The following is an 18,108-nucleotide window of genomic DNA, read 5'->3' on the forward strand; positions in this document are numbered from 1 at the left end:
TTTGAAATCAACTTTTTGTTTTTCCATGCATCTATGGACTAGCAGGTTTGATGGTGTTTCTTTTTGGAGTGTTTCTAGACAAAGTGGTTCAGTGGTAGCGCGCATACCTTTGTTCATTTGGGATCAGACATGTTTTCCAGCAATGCTTGACTGGACAAGCATACCTTGATTTTTAATTGGTCTCAAGATTTCACAGTCATTTTCCAAAGATGCAGTATTGTGGTGGCCAGGTGGACAAGCCAATGAGAAAAAAATACATTGGCATTGCTTCATATTTCTTTGAACCCTGCCGGAAACATACCTTTCTCTTCCCCTTGACCAGCAAAGGACGTCACCTTCTTAACAGTGCTCGATTTGTGAATAATAGGTACAGGAACACTTGTGGACTGGGTGATCAGACCAAAGAAGTAACTGTAACACACAAAAAGTGACGCTTATGTAAGTAAAGTAACAATGGCACAGACCTTTGTGTCATTACCAGTGAAAGAGGAATTTATTCTTGAATTTTCTATCCGATCACTATTTGTGTTCTGTTCCTAAGCCATCATATCTGTTCCGTTTTGGTTCATTCTATCATTTTTGCTTACAGTTCCGAAGGGGATGTAGCTCAGTGGTAGAGCGCATGCTTCGCATGTTTGAGGTCCTGAGTTCAATTCCCAGCATCTCCAGACACTGCTTTAGTCATGGCAAGCTGCCATATTACACTGCAAGGAATTTCAGAGACACTTCTGACTTCTGACATCCACAGTGGCCTAATGGATGTCAGAAGCTAATATTTGGTAAGTTTAGACCATTCAGTGCTTTGACCAGTATAAATCATAGCATCACTCTTTGGCTAATGGATATTCAAAAATCAACATTTCATCCACAAGCTTAAAAAAAACTATAAATCCATTGTGCACTGTCACCCTGCCAAATTATAACTCAGTGATTGTTAGATATCTTTTGTTGAAATATCCGTCAGTAAAAGTGTATGTATGGTATAGTGTAGGTTTATTGTCATCTGATGCCGAGATAGATGCTCAAACTCAAGCTTAAGTGCAAACTCCCAGTCCCACATTACGGTTGAATCTTGCAGCACTTATAAAATATATACAAGTACAATAAGTCTGGATGGGTGTCAAGAGAGGCTTTGAAACATGGCATCCATTCAGGCGCAACATTTTGAAATCAACTTTTTGTTTTTCCATGCATCTATGGACTAGCAGGTTTGATGGTGTTTCTTTTTGGAGTGTTTCTAGACAAAGTGGTTCAGTGGTAGCGCGCATACCTTTGTTCATTTGGGATCAGACATGTTTTCCAGCAATGCTTGACTGGACAAGCATACCTAGATTTTTAATTGGTCTCAAGATTTCACAGTCATTTTCCAAAGATGCAGTATTGTGGTGGCCAGGTGGACAAGCCAATGAGAAAAAAATACATTGGCATTGCTTCATATTTCTTTGAACCCTGCCGGAAACATACCTTTCTCTTCCCCTTGACCAGCAAAGGACGTCACCTGCTTAACAGTGCTCGATTTGTGAATATATAGGTACAGGAACACTTGTGGACTGGGTGATCAGACCAAAGAAGTAACTGTAACACACAAAAAGTGACGCTTATGTAAGTAAAGTAACAATGGCACAGACCTTTGTGTCATTACCAGTGAAAGAGGAATTTATTCTTGAATTTTCTATCCGATCACTATTTGTGTTCTGTTCCTAAGCCATTATATCTGTTCCGTTTTGGTCCATCATTTTTGCTTACAGTTCCGAAGGGGATGTAGCTCAGTGGTAGAGCGCATGCTTAGCATGTATGAGGTCCTGGGTTCAATCCCCAGCATCTCCATATGCGAGTTGCCATATTACACTGGAAGGAATTTCAGATACCTGTCACCTGCACGCCGGCGCGCAGTTTCCAAATTACAAAAGTTCTCTTACATCATCTCTTTTATTTCCGCGGTCAATACCAGCAAGTTATACATCATTTTAAAGGTTATTTTCTCAACAAAACGAATATGTCATTGATTTACATTGAATAATATGCCCCAAGAAGCAATTACCAATAGTTTGTGAGAAAGTCTCAACTTTTACAAACGCATGTCCTACCTGTTTGCTTTTTATGACGGACAAAACGGCTTCCAATCTGTACATTCTTGTACTCAGTCTGTCGGTAAGGATCCATAGAAAAACAATATCCACTTGTATTTTTCCTGAAGTTATCGGATTTTGAGATATTGTCAAGTAAACAACGTTTTCTACAGTGAAAATATCCACATAAAGGCTCTGTCCGGCGCATTTCTCAATCCATATCAAATGACCTGTTTGACTTATAAGATGGTGTTTGGCATCGATCTTTTCTTCAGACTGTTAGCTACAGAATGAGACCATCCACAATTGTTTCTGTCCGCGGGTTTGTTCTTTACAGCCGCCGCAAAAAAAAAGGCGCCGCTTCCGACGCGGGCATCCATCTTGTTTACGTCCACTTAGCGCTAGCATGCGGTGACGTAGAAGACTTTGATTGAGATATTATTCTAGCCAATAAGAATACCTTTCGAATGGTGGGTGGGACTTAGGGCTTCTTCACACAGAGGCTTTGTAACATATATACATAGTATTTCTAGAAAAAGCGGGTTAGTGGTAGAGCGCATACCTTTGTTCATTTTTGTTGTTTCTAAACCATCAAATCTGTTCCGTTTTTGTCCATTCTATCATTTTGGAGAATTGAACCAAAGGGGATGTAGCTCAGTGGTAGAGCATGTATGAGGTCCTGGGTTCAATCCCCAGCATCTCCTGACACTGCTTTAGTCATTGCAAGCTGCCATATTACACTGGAAGGAATTTTAGAGACCTTGACTTAAATATGCCATGTCAACACTTCTGACATCCACAGTGGCCTAATGGATGTCAGAAGCTAATATTTGGTAAGTTTAGACCATTCAGTGCTTTGACCAGTATAAATCATAGCTCCCACTCTTTGGCTAATGGATATTCAAAAATCAACTTTTCATCCACAAGCTTAAAAAAAACTATAAATCCATTGTGCACTGTCACCCTGCCAAATTATAACTCAGTGATTGTTAGATACCTTTTGTTGAAATATCCGTCAGTAAAAGTGTATGTATGGTATAGTGTAGGTTTATTGTCATCTGATGCCGAGATAGATGCTCAAACTCAAGCTTAAGTGCAAACTCCCAGTCCCACATTACGGTTGAATCTTGCAGCACTTATAAAATATATACAAGTACAATAAGTCTGGATGGGTGTCAAGAGAGGCTTTGAAACATGGCATCCATTCAGGCGCAACATTTTGAAATCAAATTTTTGTTTTTCCATGCATCTATGGACTAGCAGGTTTGATGGTGTTTCTTTTTGGAGTATTTCTAGACAAAGTGGTTCAGTGGTAGAGCACATACCTTTGTTCATTTGGGATCAGACATGTTTTCCAGCAAGGCTTGACTGGACAAGCATACCTTGATTTTTAATTGGTCTCAAGATTTCACAGTAATTTTCCAAAGATGCAGTATTGTGGTGGCCAGGTGGACAAGCCAATGGGCAAAAAATACATTGGCATTGCTTCATATTTCTTTGAACCCTGCCGGAAACATACCTTTCTCTTCCCCTTGACCAGCAAAGGACGTCACCTGCTTAACAGTGCTTGATTTGTGAATATATAGCTACAGGAACACTTGTGGACTGGGTGATTAGACCAAAGAAGTAACTGTAACACACAAAAAGCGATGCTTATTTAAATAAAGTAACAATGGCACAGACCTTTGTGTCATTACCAGTGAAAGAGGAATTTATTCTTGAATTTTCTATCCGATCACTGTTTGTGTTCTGTTCCAAAGCCATCATATCTGTTCCGTTTTGGTTCATTCTATCATTTTTGCCTACAGTTCCGAAGGGGATGTAGCTCAGTGGTAGAGCGCATGCTTCGCATGTTTGAGGTCCTGAGTTCAATTCCCAGCATCTCCAGACACTGCTTTTGTCATGGCAAGCTGCCATATAACACTGCAAGGAATTTCAGAGACACTTCTGACTTCTGACATCCACAGTGGCCTAATGGATGTCAGAAGCTAATATTTGGTAAGTTTAGACCATTCAGTGCTTTGACCAGTATAAATCATAGCATCACTCTTTGGCTAATGGATATTCAAAAATCAACATTTCATCCACAAGCTTAAAAAAAACTATAAATCCACTGTGCACTGTCACCCTGCCAAATTATAACTCAGTGATTGTTAGATATCTTTTGTTGAAATATCCGTCAGTAAAAGTGTATGTATGGTATAGTGTAGGTTTATTGTCATCTGATGCCGAGATAGATGCTCAAACTCAAGCTTAAGTGCAAACTCCCAGTCCCACATTACGGTTGAATCTTGCAGCACTTATAAAATATATACAAGTACAATAAGTCTGGATGGGTGTCAAGAGAGGCTTTGAAACATGGCATCCATTCAGGCGCAACATTTTGAAATCAACTTTTTGTTTTTCCATGCATCTATGGACTAGCAGGTTTGATGGTGTTTCTTTTTGGAGTGTTTCTAGACAAAGTGGTTCAGTGGTAGCGCGCATACCTTTGTTCATTTGGGATCAGACATGTTTTCCAGCAATGCTTGACTGGACAAGCATACCTTGATTTTTAATTGGTCTCAAGATTTCACAGTCATTTTCCAAAGATGCAGTATTGTGGTGGCCAGGTGGACAAGCCAATGAGAAAAAAATACATTGGCATTGCTTCATATTTCTTTGAACCCTGCCGGAAACATACCTTTCTTTTCCCCTTGACCAGCAAAGGACGTCACCTGCTTAACAGTGCTCGATTTGTGAATATATAGGTACAGGAACACTTGTGGACTGGGTGATCAGACCAAAGAAGTAACTGTAACACACAAAAAGTGACGCTTATGTAAGTAAAGTAACAATGGCACAGACCTTTGTGTCATTACCAGTGAAATATGTCGGTGTAATCCCTCATTCGTCCAGGCGTGTTCCATAGTAGAAAAAGCTTCAGTTGTAGTCATCTGGGTCAAACTGAGTCCAGATCATCTGGGTCAAACTGAGTCCAGATGACTACAACTGAAGCTTTTTCTACTATTACCAGTGAAAGAGGAATTTATTCTTGAATTTTCTATCCGATCACTATTTGTGTTCTGTTCCTAAGCCATTATATCTGTTCCGTTTTGGTCCATCATTTTTGCTTACAGTTCCGAAGGGGATGTAGCTCAGTGGTAGAGTGCATGCTTAGCATGTATGAGGTCCTGGGTTCAATCCCCAGCATCTCCAGATGCAAGTTGCCATATTACACTGGAAGGAATTTCAGATACCTGTCACCTGCACGCCGGCGCGCAGTTTCCAAATTACAAAAGTTCTCTTACATCATCTCTTTTATTTCCGCGGTCAATACCAGCAAGTTATACATCATTTTAAAGGTTATTTTCTCAACAAAACGAATATGTCATTGATTTACATTGAATAATATGCCCCAAGAAGCAATTACCAATAGTTTGTGAGAAAGTCTCAACTTTTACAAACGCATGTCCTACCTGTTTGCTTTTTATGACGGACAAAACGGCTTCCAATCTGTACATTCTTGTACTCAGTCTGTCGGTAAGGATCCATAGAAAAACAATATCCACTTGTATTTTTCCTGAAGTTATCGGATTTTGAGATATTGTCAAGTAAACAACGTTTTCTACAGTGAAAATATCCACATAAAGGCTCTGTCCGGCGCATTTCTCAATCCATATCAAATGACCTGTTTGACTTATAAGATGGTGTTTGGCATCGATCTTTTCTTCAGACTGTTAGCTACAGAATGAGACCATCCACAATTGTTTCTGTCCGCGGGTTTGTTCTTTACAGCCGCCGCAAAAAAAAAGGCGCCGCTTCCGACGCGGGCATCCATCTTGTTTACGTCCACTTAGCGCTAGCATGCGGTGACGTAGAAGACTTTGATTGAGATATTATTCTAGCCAATAAGAATACCTTTCGAATGGTGGGTGGGACTTAGGGCTTCTTCACACAGAGGCTTTGTAACATATATACATAGTATTTCTAGAAAAAGCGGGTTAGTGGTAGAGCGCATACCTTTGTTCATTTTTGTTGTTTCTAAACCATCAAATCTGTTCCGTTTTTGTCCATTCTATCATTTTGGAGAATTGAACCAAAGGGGATGTAGCTCAGTGGTAGAGCATGTATGAGGTCCTGGGTTCAATCCCCAGCATCTCCTGACACTGCTTTAGTCATTGCAAGCTGCCATATTACACTGGAAGGAATTTTAGAGACCTTGACTTAAATATGCCATGTCAACACTTCTGACATCCACAGTGGCCTAATGGATGTCAGAAGCTAATATTTGGTAAGTTTAGACCATTCAGTGCTTTGACCAGTATAAATCATAGCTCCCACTCTTTGGCTAATGGATATTCAAAAATCAACTTTTCATCCACAAGCTTAAAAAAAACTATAAATCCATTGTGCACTGTCACCCTGCCAAATTATAACTCAGTGATTGTTAGATACCTTTTGTTGAAATATCCGTCAGTAAAAGTGTATGTATGGTATAGTGTAGGATTATTGTAGTCTGATGCCGAGATAGATGCTCAAACTCAAGCTTAAGTGCAAACTCCCAGTCCCACATTACGGTTGAATCTTGCAGCACTTATAAAATATATACAAGTACAATAAGTCTGGATGGGTGTCAAGAGAGGCTTTGAAACATGGCATCCATTCAGGCGCAACATTTTGAAATCAAATTTTTGTTTTTCCATGCATCTATGGACTAGCAGGTTTGATGGTGTTTCTTTTTGGAGTATTTCTAGACAAAGTGGTTCAGTGGTAGAGCACATACCTTTGTTCATTTGGGATCAGACATGTTTTCCAGCAAGGCTTGACTGGACAAGCATACCTTGATTTTTAATTGGTCTCAAGATTTCACAGTAATTTTCCAAAGATGCAGTATTGTGGTGGCCAGGTGGACAAGCCAATGGGCAAAAAATACATTGGCATTGCTTCATATTTCTTTGAACCCTGCCGGAAACATACCTTTCTCTTCCCCTTGACCAGCAAAGGACGTCACCTGCTTAACAGTGCTTGATTTGTGAATATATAGCTACAGGAACACTTGTGGACTGGGTGATTAGACCAAAGAAGTAACTGTAACACACAAAAATCGATGCTTACTTAAATAAAGTAACAATGGCACAGACCTTTGTGTCATTACCAGTGAAAGAGGAATTTATTCTTGAATTTTCTATCCGATCACTGTTTGTGTTCTGTTCCAAAGCCATCAAATCTGTTCCGTTTTGGTCCATTCTATCATTTTTTCTCACACTTCTGAAGGGGGATGTAACTCAGTGGTAGAGCGCATGCTTCGCATGTATGAGGTCCTGGATTCAATCCCCAGCATCTCCAGACACTGCTTTAGTCATGGCAAGCTGCCATATTACACTGCAAGGAATTTCAGAGACACTTCTGACTTCTGACATCCACAGTGGCCTAATGGATGTCAGAAGCTAATATTTGGTAAGTTTAGACCATTCAGTGCTTTGACCAGTATAAATCATAGCATCACTCTTTGGCTAATGGATATTCAAAAATCAACATTTCATCCACAAGCTTAAAAAAAACTATAAATCCATTGTGCACTGTCACCCTGCCAAATTATAACTCAGTGATTGTTAGATATCTTTTGTTGAAATATCCGTCAGTAAAAGTGTATGTATGGTATAGTGTAGGTTTATTGTCATCTGATGCCGAGATAGATGCTCAAACTCAAGCTTAAGTGCAAACTCCCAGTCCCACATTACGGTTGAATCTTGCAGCACTTATAAAATATATACAAGTACAATAAGTCTGGATGGGTGTCAAGAGAGGCTTTGAAACATGGCATCCATTCAGGCGCAACATTTTGAAATCAACTTTTTGTTTTTCCATGCATCTATGGACTAGCAGGTTTGATGGTGTTTCTTTTTGGAGTGTTTCTAGACAAAGTGGTTCAGTGGTAGCGCGCATACCTTTGTTCATTTGGGATCAGACATGTTTTCCAGCAATGCTTGACTGGACAAGCATACCTTGATTTTTAATTGGTCTCAAGATTTCACAGTCATTTTCCAAAGATGCAGTATTGTGGTGGCCAGGTGGACAAGCCAATGAGAAAAAAATACATTGGCATTGCTTCATATTTCTTTGAACCCTGCCGGAAACATACCTTTCTTTTCCCCTTGACCAGCAAAGGACGTCACCTGCTTAACAGTGCTCGATTTGTGAATATATAGGTACAGGAACACTTGTGGACTGGGTGATCAGACCAAAGAAGTAACTGTAACACACAAAAAGTGACGCTTATGTAAGTAAAGTAACAATGGCACAGACCTTTGTGTCATTACCAGTGAAATATGTCGGTGTAATCCCTCATTCGTCCAGGCGTGTTCCATAGTAGAAAAAGCTTCAGTTGTAGTCATCTGGGTCAAACTGAGTCCAGATCATCTGGGTCAAACTGAGTCCAGATGACTACAACTGAAGCTTTTTCTACTATTACCAGTGAAAGAGGAATTTATTCTTGAATTTTCTATCCGATCACTATTTGTGTTCTGTTCCTAAGCCATTATATCTGTTCCATTTTGGTCCATCATTTTTGCTTACAGTTCCGAAGGGGATGTAGCTCAGTGGTAGAGCGCATGCTTAGCATGTATGAGGTCCTGGGTTCAATCCCCAGCATCTCCAGATGCAAGTTGCCATATTACACTGGAAGGAATTTCAGATACCTGTCACCTGCACGCCGGCGCGCAGTTTCCAAATTACAAAAGTTCTCTTACATCATCTCTTTTATTTCCGCGGTCAATACCAGCAAGTTATACATCATTTTAAAGGTTATTTTCTCAACAAAACGAATATGTCATTGATTTACATTGAATAATATGCCCCAAGAAGCAATTACCAATAGTTTGTGAGAAAGTCTCAACTTTTACAAACGCATGTCCTACCTGTTTGCTTTTTATGACGGACAAAACGGCTTCCAATCTGTACATTCTTGTACTCAGTCTGTCGGTAAGGATCCATAGAAAAACAATATCCACTTGTATTTTTCCTGAAGTTATCGGATTTTGAGATATTGTCAAGTAAACAACGTTTTCTACAGTGAAAATATCCACATAAAGGCTCTGTCCGGCGCATTTCTCAATCCATATCAAATGACCTGTTTGACTTATAAGATGGTGTTTGGCATCGATCTTTTCTTCAGACTGTTAGCTACAGAATGAGACCATCCACAATTGTTTCTGTCCGCGGGTTTGTTCTTTACAGCCGCCGCAAAAAAAAAGGCGCCGCTTCCGACGCGGGCATCCATCTTGTTTACGTCCACTTAGCGCTAGCATGCGGTGACGTAGAAGACTTTGATTGAGATATTATTCTAGCCAATAAGAATACCTTTCGAATGGTGGGTGGGACTTAGGGCTTCTTCACACAGAGGCTTTGTAACATATATACATAGTATTTCTAGAAAAAGCGGGTTAGTGGTAGAGCGCATACCTTTGTTCATTTTTGTTGTTTCTAAACCATCAAATCTGTTCCGTTTTTGTCCATTCTATCATTTTGGAGAATTGAACCAAAGGGGATGTAGCTCAGTGGTAGAGCATGTATGAGGTCCTGGGTTCAATCCCCAGCATCTCCTGACACTGCTTTAGTCATTGCAAGCTGCCATATTACACTGGAAGGAATTTTAGAGACCTTGACTTAAATATGCCATGTCAACACTTCTGACATCCACAGTGGCCTAATGGATGTCAGAAGCTAATATTTGGTAAGTTTAGACCATTCAGTGCTTTGACCAGTATAAATCATAGCTCCCACTCTTTGGCTAATGGATATTCAAAAATCAACTTTTCATCCACAAGCTTAAAAAAAACTATAAATCCATTGTGCACTGTCACCCTGCCAAATTATAACTCAGTGATTGTTAGATACCTTTTGTTGAAATATCCGTCAGTAAAAGTGTATGTATGGTATAGTGTAGGATTATTGTAGTCTGATGCCGAGATAGATGCTCAAACTCAAGCTTAAGTGCAAACTCCCAGTCCCACATTACGGTTGAATCTTGCAGCACTTATAAAATATATACAAGTACAATAAGTCTGGATGGGTGTCAAGAGAGGCTTTGAAACATGGCATCCATTCAGGCGCAACATTTTGAAATCAAATTTTTGTTTTTCCATGCATCTATGGACTAGCAGGTTTGATGGTGTTTCTTTTTGGAGTATTTCTAGACAAAGTGGTTCAGTGGTAGAGCACATACCTTTGTTCATTTGGGATCAGACATGTTTTCCAGCAAGGCTTGACTGGACAAGCATACCTTGATTTTTAATTGGTCTCAAGATTTCACAGTAATTTTCCAAAGATGCAGTATTGTGGTGGCCAGGTGGACAAGCCAATGGGCAAAAAATACATTGGCATTGCTTCATATTTCTTTGAACCCTGCCGGAAACATACCTTTCTCTTCCCCTTGACCAGCAAAGCAAAGGACGTCACCTGCTTAACAGTGCTTGATTTGTGAATATATAGCTACAGGAACACTTGTGGACTGGGTGATTAGACCAAAGAAGTAACTGTAACACACAAAAATCGATGCTTACTTAAATAAAGTAACAATGGCACAGACCTTTGTGTCATTACCAGTGAAAGAGGAATTTATTCTTGAATTTTCTATCCGATCACTGTTTGTGTTCTGTTCCAAAGCCATCAAATCTGTTCCGTTTTGGTCCATTCTATCATTTTTTCTCACACTTCTGAAGGGGGATGTAACTCAGTGGTAGAGCGCATGCTTCGCATGTATGAGGTCCTGGATTCAATCCCCAGCATCTCCAGACACTGCTTTAGTCATGGCAAGCTGCCATATTACACTGCAAGGAATTTCAGAGACACTTCTGACTTCTGACATCCACAGTGGCCTAATGGATGTCAGAAGCTAATATTTGGTAAGTTTAGACCATTCAGTGCTTTGACCAGTATAAATCATAGCATCACTCTTTGGCTAATGGATATTCAAAAATCAACATTTCATCCACAAGCTTAAAAAAAACTATAAATCCATTGTGCACTGTCACCCTGCCAAATTATAACTCAGTGATTGTTAGATATCTTTTGTTGAAATATCCGTCAGTAAAAGTGTATGTATGGTATAGTGTAGGTTTATTGTCATCTGATGCCGAGATAGATGCTCAAACTCAAGCTTAAGTGCAAACTCCCAGTCCCACATTACGGTTGAATCTTGCAGCACTTATAAAATATATACAAGTACAATAAGTCTGGATGGGTGTCAAGAGAGGCTTTGAAACATGGCATCCATTCAGGCGCAACATTTTGAAATCAACTTTTTGTTTTTCCATGCATCTATGGACTAGCAGGTTTGATGGTGTTTCTTTTTGGAGTGTTTCTAGACAAAGTGGTTCAGTGGTAGCGCGCATACCTTTGTTCATTTGGGATCAGACATGTTTTCCAGCAATGCTTGACTGGACAAGCATACCTTGATTTTTAATTGGTCTCAAGATTTCACAGTCATTTTCCAAAGATGCAGTATTGTGGTGGCCAGGTGGACAAGCCAATGAGAAAAAAATACATTGGCATTGCTTCATATTTCTTTGAACCCTGCCGGAAACATACCTTTCTTTTCCCCTTGACCAGCAAAGGACGTCACCTGCTTAACAGTGCTCGATTTGTGAATATATAGGTACAGGAACACTTGTGGACTGGGTGATCAGACCAAAGAAGTAACTGTAACACACAAAAAGTGACGCTTATGTAAGTAAAGTAACAATGGCACAGACCTTTGTGTCATTACCAGTGAAATATGTCGGTGTAATCCCTCATTCGTCCAGGCGTGTTCCATAGTAGAAAAAGCTTCAGTTGTAGTCATCTGGGTCAAACTGAGTCCAGATCATCTGGGTCAAACTGAGTCCAGATGACTACAACTGAAGCTTTTTCTACTATTACCAGTGAAAGAGGAATTTATTCTTGAATTTTCTATCCGATCACTATTTGTGTTCTGTTCCTAAGCCATTATATCTGTTCCATTTTGGTCCATCATTTTTGCTTACAGTTCCGAAGGGGATGTAGCTCAGTGGTAGAGCGCATGCTTAGCATGTATGAGGTCCTGGGTTCAATCCCCAGCATCTCCAGATGCAAGTTGCCATATTACACTGGAAGGAATTTCAGATACCTGTCACCTGCACGCCGGCGCGCAGTTTCCAAATTACAAAAGTTCTCTTACATCATCTCTTTTATTTCCGCGGTCAATACCAGCAAGTTATACATCATTTTAAAGGTTATTTTCTCAACAAAACGAATATGTCATTGATTTACATTGAATAATATGCCCCAAGAAGCAATTACCAATAGTTTGTGAGAAAGTCTCAACTTTTACAAACGCATGTCCTACCTGTTTGCTTTTTATGACGGACAAAACGGCTTCCAATCTGTACATTCTTGTACTCAGTCTGTCGGTAAGGATCCATAGAAAAACAATATCCACTTGTATTTTTCCTGAAGTTATCGGATTTTGAGATATTGTCAAGTAAACAACGTTTTCTACAGTGAAAATATCCACATAAAGGCTCTGTCCGGCGCATTTCTCAATCCATATCAAATGACCTGTTTGACTTATAAGATGGTGTTTGGCATCGATCTTTTCTTCAGACTGTTAGCTACAGAATGAGACCATCCACAATTGTTTCTGTCCGCGGGTTTGTTCTTTACAGCCGCCGCAAAAAAAAAGGCGCCGCTTCCGACGCGGGCATCCATCTTGTTTACGTCCACTTAGCGCTAGCATGCGGTGACGTAGAAGACTTTGATTGAGATATTATTCTAGCCAATAAGAATACCTTTCGAATGGTGGGTGGGACTTAGGGCTTCTTCACACAGAGGCTTTGTAACATATATACATAGTATTTCTAGAAAAAGCGGGTTAGTGGTAGAGCGCATACCTTTGTTCATTTTTGTTGTTTCTAAACCATCAAATCTGTTCCGTTTTTGTCCATTCTATCATTTTGGAGAATTGAACCAAAGGGGATGTAGCTCAGTGGTAGAGCATGTATGAGGTCCTGGGTTCAATCCCCAGCATCTCCTGACACTGCTTTAGTCATTGCAAGCTGCCATATTACACTGGAAGGAATTTTAGAGACCTTGACTTAAATATGCCATGTCAACACTTCTGACATCCACAGTGGCCTAATGGATGTCAGAAGCTAATATTTGGTAAGTTTAGACCATTCAGTGCTTTGACCAGTATAAATCATAGCTCCCACTCTTTGGCTAATGGATATTCAAAAATCAACTTTTCATCCACAAGCTTAAAAAAAACTATAAATCCATTGTGCACTGTCACCCTGCCAAATTATAACTCAGTGATTGTTAGATACCTTTTGTTGAAATATCCGTCAGTAAAAGTGTATGTATGGTATAGTGTAGGATTATTGTAGTCTGATGCCGAGATAGATGCTCAAACTCAAGCTTAAGTGCAAACTCCCAGTCCCACATTACGGTTGAATCTTGCAGCACTTATAAAATATATACAAGTACAATAAGTCTGGATGGGTGTCAAGAGAGGCTTTGAAACATGGCATCCATTCAGGCGCAACATTTTGAAATCAAATTTTTGTTTTTCCATGCATCTATGGACTAGCAGGTTTGATGGTGTTTCTTTTTGGAGTATTTCTAGACAAAGTGGTTCAGTGGTAGAGCACATACCTTTGTTCATTTGGGATCAGACATGTTTTCCAGCAAGGCTTGACTGGACAAGCATACCTTGATTTTTAATTGGTCTCAAGATTTCACAGTAATTTTCCAAAGATGCAGTATTGTGGTGGCCAGGTGGACAAGCCAATGGGCAAAAAATACATTGGCATTGCTTCATATTTCTTTGAACCCTGCCGGAAACATACCTTTCTCTTCCCCTTGACCAGCAAAGCAAAGGACGTCACCTGCTTAACAGTGCTTGATTTGTGAATATATAGCTACAGGAACACTTGTGGACTGGGTGATTAGACCAAAGAAGTAACTGTAACACACAAAAATCGATGCTTACTTAAATAAAGTAACAATGGCACAGACCTTTGTGTCATTACCAGTGAAAGAGGAATTTATTCTTGAATTTTCTATCCGATCACTGTTTGTGTTCTGTTCCAAAGCCATCAAATCTGTTCCGTTTTGGTCCATTCTATCATTTTTTCTCACACTTCTGAAGGGGGATGTAACTCAGTGGTAGAGCGCATGCTTCGCATGTATGAGGTCCTGGATTCAATCCCCAGCATCTCCAGACACTGCTTTAGTCATGGCAAGCTGCCATATTACACTGCAAGGAATTTCAGAGACACTTCTGACTTCTGACATCCACAGTGGCCTAATGGATGTCAGAAGCTAATATTTGGTAAGTTTAGACCATTCAGTGCTTTGACCAGTATAAATCATAGCATCACTCTTTGGCTAATGGATATTCAAAAATCAACATTTCATCCACAAGCTTAAAAAAAACTATAAATCCATTGTGCACTGTCACCCTGCCAAATTATAACTCAGTGATTGTTAGATATCTTTTGTTGAAATATCCGTCAGTAAAAGTGTATGGTATAGTGTAGGTTTATTGTCATCTGATGCCGAGATAGATGCTCAAACTCAAGCTTAAGTGCAAACTCCCAGTCCCACATTACGGTTGAATCTTGCAGCACTTATAAAATATATACAAGTACAATAAGTCTGGATGGGTGTCAAGAGAGGCTTTGAAACATGGCATCCATTCAGGCGCAACATTTTGAAATCAACTTTTTGTTTTTCCATGCATCTATGGACTAGCAGGTTTGATGGTGTTTCTTTTTGGAGTGTTTCTAGACAAAGTGGTTCAGTGGTAGCGCGCATACCTTTGTTCATTTGGGATCAGACATGTTTTCCAGCAATGCTTGACTGGACAAGCATACCTTGATTTTTAATTGGTCTCAAGATTTCACAGTCATTTTCCAAAGATGCAGTATTGTGGTGGCCAGGTGGACAAGCCAATGAGAAAAAAATACATTGGCATTGCTTCATATTTCTTTGAACCCTGCCGGAAACATACCTTTCTCTTCCCCTTGACCAGCAAAGGACGTCACCTGCTTAACAGTGCTCGATTTGTGAATATATAGGTACAGGAACACTTGTGGACTGGGTGATCAGACCAAAGAAGTAACTGTAACACACAAAAAGTGACGCTTATGTAAGTAAAGTAACAATGGCACAGACCTTTGTGTCATTACCAGTGAAAGAGGAATTTATTCTTGAATTTTCTATCCGATCACTATTTGTGTTCTGTTCCTAAGCCATTATATCTGTTCCGTTTTGGTCCATTCTATCATTTTTGCTTACAGTTCCGAAGGGGATGTAGCTCAGTGGTAGAGCACATGCTTAGCATGTATGAGGCCCTGGGTTCAATCCCCAGCATCTCCAGACAATGCTTTAGTCATTGCAAGTTGCCATATTACACTGGAAGGAATTTCAGATACCTGTCACCTGCACGCCGGCGCGCAGTTTCCAAATTACAAAAGTTCTCTTACATCATCTCTTTTATTTCCGCGGTCAATACCAGCAAGTTATACATCATTTTAAAGGTTATTTTCTCAACAAAACGAATATGTCATTGATTTACATTGAATAATATGCCCCAAGAAGCAATTACCAATAGTTTGTGAGAAAGTCTCAACTTTTACAAACGCATGTCCTACCTGTTTGCTTTTTATGACGGACAAAACGGCTTCCAATCTGTACATTCTTGTACTCAGTCTGTCGGTAAGGATCCATAGAAAAACAATATCCACTTGTATTTTTCCTGAAGTTATCGGATTTTGAGATATTGTCAAGTAAACAACGTTTTCTACAGTGAAAATATCCACATAAAGGCTCTGTCCGGCGCATTTCTCAATCCATATCAAATGACCTGTTTGACTTATAAGATGGTGTTTGGCATCGATCTTTTCTTCAGACTGTTAGCTACAGAATGAGACCATCCACAATTGTTTCTGTCCGCGGGTTTGTTCTTTACAGCCGCCGCAAAAAAAAAGGCGCCGCTTCCGACGCGGGCATCCATCTTGTTTACGTCCACTTAGCGCTAGCATGCGGTGACGTAGAAGACTTTGATTGAGATATTATTCTAGCCAATAAGAATACCTTTCGAATGGTGGGTGGGACTTAGGGCTTCTTCACACAGAGGCTTTGTAACATATATACATAGTATTTCTAGAAAAAGCGGGTTAGTGGTAGAGCGCATACCTTTGTTCATTTTTGTTGTTTCTAAACCATCAAATCTGTTCCGTTTTTGTCCATTCTATCATTTTGGAGAATTGAACCAAAGGGGATGTAGCTCAGTGGTAGAGCATGTATGAGGTCCTGGGTTCAATCCCCAGCATCTCCTGACACTGCTTTAGTCATTGCAAGCTGCCATATTACACTGGAAGGAATTTTAGAGACCTTGACTTAAATATGCCATGTCAACACTTCTGACATCCACAGTGGCCTAATGGATGTCAGAAGCTAATATTTGGTAAGTTTAGACCATTCAGTGCTTTGACCAGTATAAATCATAGCTCCCACTCTTTGGCTAATGGATATTCAAAAATCAACTTTTCATCCACAAGCTTAAAAAAAACTATAAATCCATTGTGCACTGTCACCCTGCCAAATTATAACTCAGTGATTGTTAGATACCTTTTGTTGAAATATCCGTCAGTAAAAGTGTATGTATGGTATAGTGTAGGATTATTGTAGTCTGATGCCGAGATAGATGCTCAAACTCAAGCTTAAGTGCAAACTCCCAGTCCCACATTACGGTTGAATCTTGCAGCACTTATAAAATATATACAAGTACAATAAGTCTGGATGGGTGTCAAGAGAGGCTTTGAAACATGGCATCCATTCAGGCGCAACATTTTGAAATCAAATTTTTGTTTTTCCATGCATCTATGGACTAGCAGGTTTGATGGTGTTTCTTTTTGGAGTGTTTCTAGACAAAGTGGTTCAGTGGTAGCGCGCATACCTTTGTTCATTTGGGATCAGACATGTTTTCCAGCAATGCTTGACTGGACAAGCATACCTTGATTTTTAATTGGTCTCAAGATTTCACAGTCATTTTCCAAAGATGCAGTATTGTGGTGGCCAGGTGGACAAGCCAATGAGAAAAAAATACATTGGCATTGCTTCATATTTCTTTGAACCCTGCCGGAAACATACCTTTCTTTTCCCCTTGACCAGCAAAGGACGTCACCTGCTTAACAGTGCTCGATTTGTGAATATATAGGTACAGGAACACTTGTGGACTGGGTGATCAGACCAAAGAAGTAACTGTAACACACAAAAAGTGACGCTTATGTAAGTAAAGTAACAATGGCACAGACCTTTGTGTCATTACCAGTGAAATATGTCGGTGTAATCCCTCATTCGTCCAGGCGTGTTCCATAGTAGAAAAAGCTTCAGTTGTAGTCATCTGGGTCAAACTGAGTCCAGATCATCTGGGTCAAACTGAGTCCAGATGACTACAACTGAAGCTTTTTCTACTATTACCAGTGAAAGAGGAATTTATTCTTGAATTTTCTATCCGATCACTATTTGTGTTCTGTTCCTAAGCCATTATATCTGTTCCGTTTTGGTCCATCATTTTTGCTTACAGTTCCGAAGGGGATGTAGCTCAGTGGTAGAGCGCATGCTTAGCATGTATGAGGTCCTGGGTTCAATCCCCAGCATCTCCAGATGCAAGTTGCCATATTACACTGGAAGGAATTTCAGATACCTGTCACCTGCACGCCGGCGCGCAGTTTCCAAATTACAAAAGTTCTCTTACATCATCTCTTTTATTTCCGCGGTCAATACCAGCAAGTTATACATCATTTTAAAGGTTATTTTCTCAACAAAACGAATATGTCATTGATTTACATTGAATAATATGCCCCAAGAAGCAATTACCAATAGTTTGTGAGAAAGTCTCAACTTTTACAAACGCATGTCCTACCTGTTTGCTTTTTATGACGGACAAAACGGCTTCCAATCTGTACATTCTTGTACTCAGTCTGTCGGTAAGGATCCATAGAAAAACAATATCCACTTGTATTTTTCCTGA

The 18,108-nt window shown here is 39.8% G+C and overlaps 11 non-coding genes across 11 annotated transcripts; all 11 read left to right on the forward strand.

The window, feature by feature from the left end:
- The first annotated feature begins 596 nt into the window (after nt 1-596).
- trnaa-cgc (transfer RNA alanine (anticodon CGC)) lies at nt 597-668 on the forward strand. Its single transcript has one exon. It is a non-coding gene; the product is annotated as a tRNA-Ala (tRNA).
- Nucleotides 669-1,755: 1,087 nt separating this feature from the next.
- trnaa-agc (transfer RNA alanine (anticodon AGC)) lies at nt 1,756-1,827 on the forward strand. Its single transcript has one exon. It is a non-coding gene; the product is annotated as a tRNA-Ala (tRNA).
- A 2,057-nt stretch (nt 1,828-3,884) lies between these two features.
- Nucleotides 3,885-3,956, forward strand: trnaa-cgc (transfer RNA alanine (anticodon CGC)). The gene has a single exon. It is a non-coding gene; the product is annotated as a tRNA-Ala (tRNA).
- Nucleotides 3,957-5,195: 1,239 nt separating this feature from the next.
- trnaa-agc (transfer RNA alanine (anticodon AGC)) lies at nt 5,196-5,267 on the forward strand. Its single transcript has one exon. It is a non-coding gene; the product is annotated as a tRNA-Ala (tRNA).
- A 2,058-nt stretch (nt 5,268-7,325) lies between these two features.
- Nucleotides 7,326-7,397, forward strand: trnaa-cgc (transfer RNA alanine (anticodon CGC)). The gene has a single exon. It is a non-coding gene; the product is annotated as a tRNA-Ala (tRNA).
- Nucleotides 7,398-8,636: 1,239 nt separating this feature from the next.
- trnaa-agc (transfer RNA alanine (anticodon AGC)) lies at nt 8,637-8,708 on the forward strand. Its single transcript has one exon. It is a non-coding gene; the product is annotated as a tRNA-Ala (tRNA).
- Nucleotides 8,709-10,771: 2,063 nt separating this feature from the next.
- trnaa-cgc (transfer RNA alanine (anticodon CGC)) lies at nt 10,772-10,843 on the forward strand. Its single transcript has one exon. It is a non-coding gene; the product is annotated as a tRNA-Ala (tRNA).
- A 1,239-nt stretch (nt 10,844-12,082) lies between these two features.
- Nucleotides 12,083-12,154, forward strand: trnaa-agc (transfer RNA alanine (anticodon AGC)). The gene has a single exon. It is a non-coding gene; the product is annotated as a tRNA-Ala (tRNA).
- Nucleotides 12,155-14,217: 2,063 nt separating this feature from the next.
- Nucleotides 14,218-14,289, forward strand: trnaa-cgc (transfer RNA alanine (anticodon CGC)). Its single transcript has one exon. It is a non-coding gene; the product is annotated as a tRNA-Ala (tRNA).
- A 1,088-nt stretch (nt 14,290-15,377) lies between these two features.
- trnaa-agc (transfer RNA alanine (anticodon AGC)) lies at nt 15,378-15,449 on the forward strand. Its single transcript has one exon. It is a non-coding gene; the product is annotated as a tRNA-Ala (tRNA).
- A 2,219-nt stretch (nt 15,450-17,668) lies between these two features.
- On the forward strand, nt 17,669-17,740 carry trnaa-agc (transfer RNA alanine (anticodon AGC)). The gene has a single exon. It is a non-coding gene; the product is annotated as a tRNA-Ala (tRNA).
- Nucleotides 17,741-18,108: the final 368 nt, after the last annotated feature.

The sequence above is a fragment of the Eucyclogobius newberryi genome, unplaced genomic scaffold (genome assembly GCF_026437365.1).
Source record: "Eucyclogobius newberryi isolate DKJ021-1_F unplaced genomic scaffold, fEucNew1.0.hap1 SCAF_4, whole genome shotgun sequence".
Taxonomy (NCBI): domain Eukaryota; kingdom Metazoa; phylum Chordata; class Actinopteri; order Gobiiformes; family Gobiidae; genus Eucyclogobius; species Eucyclogobius newberryi.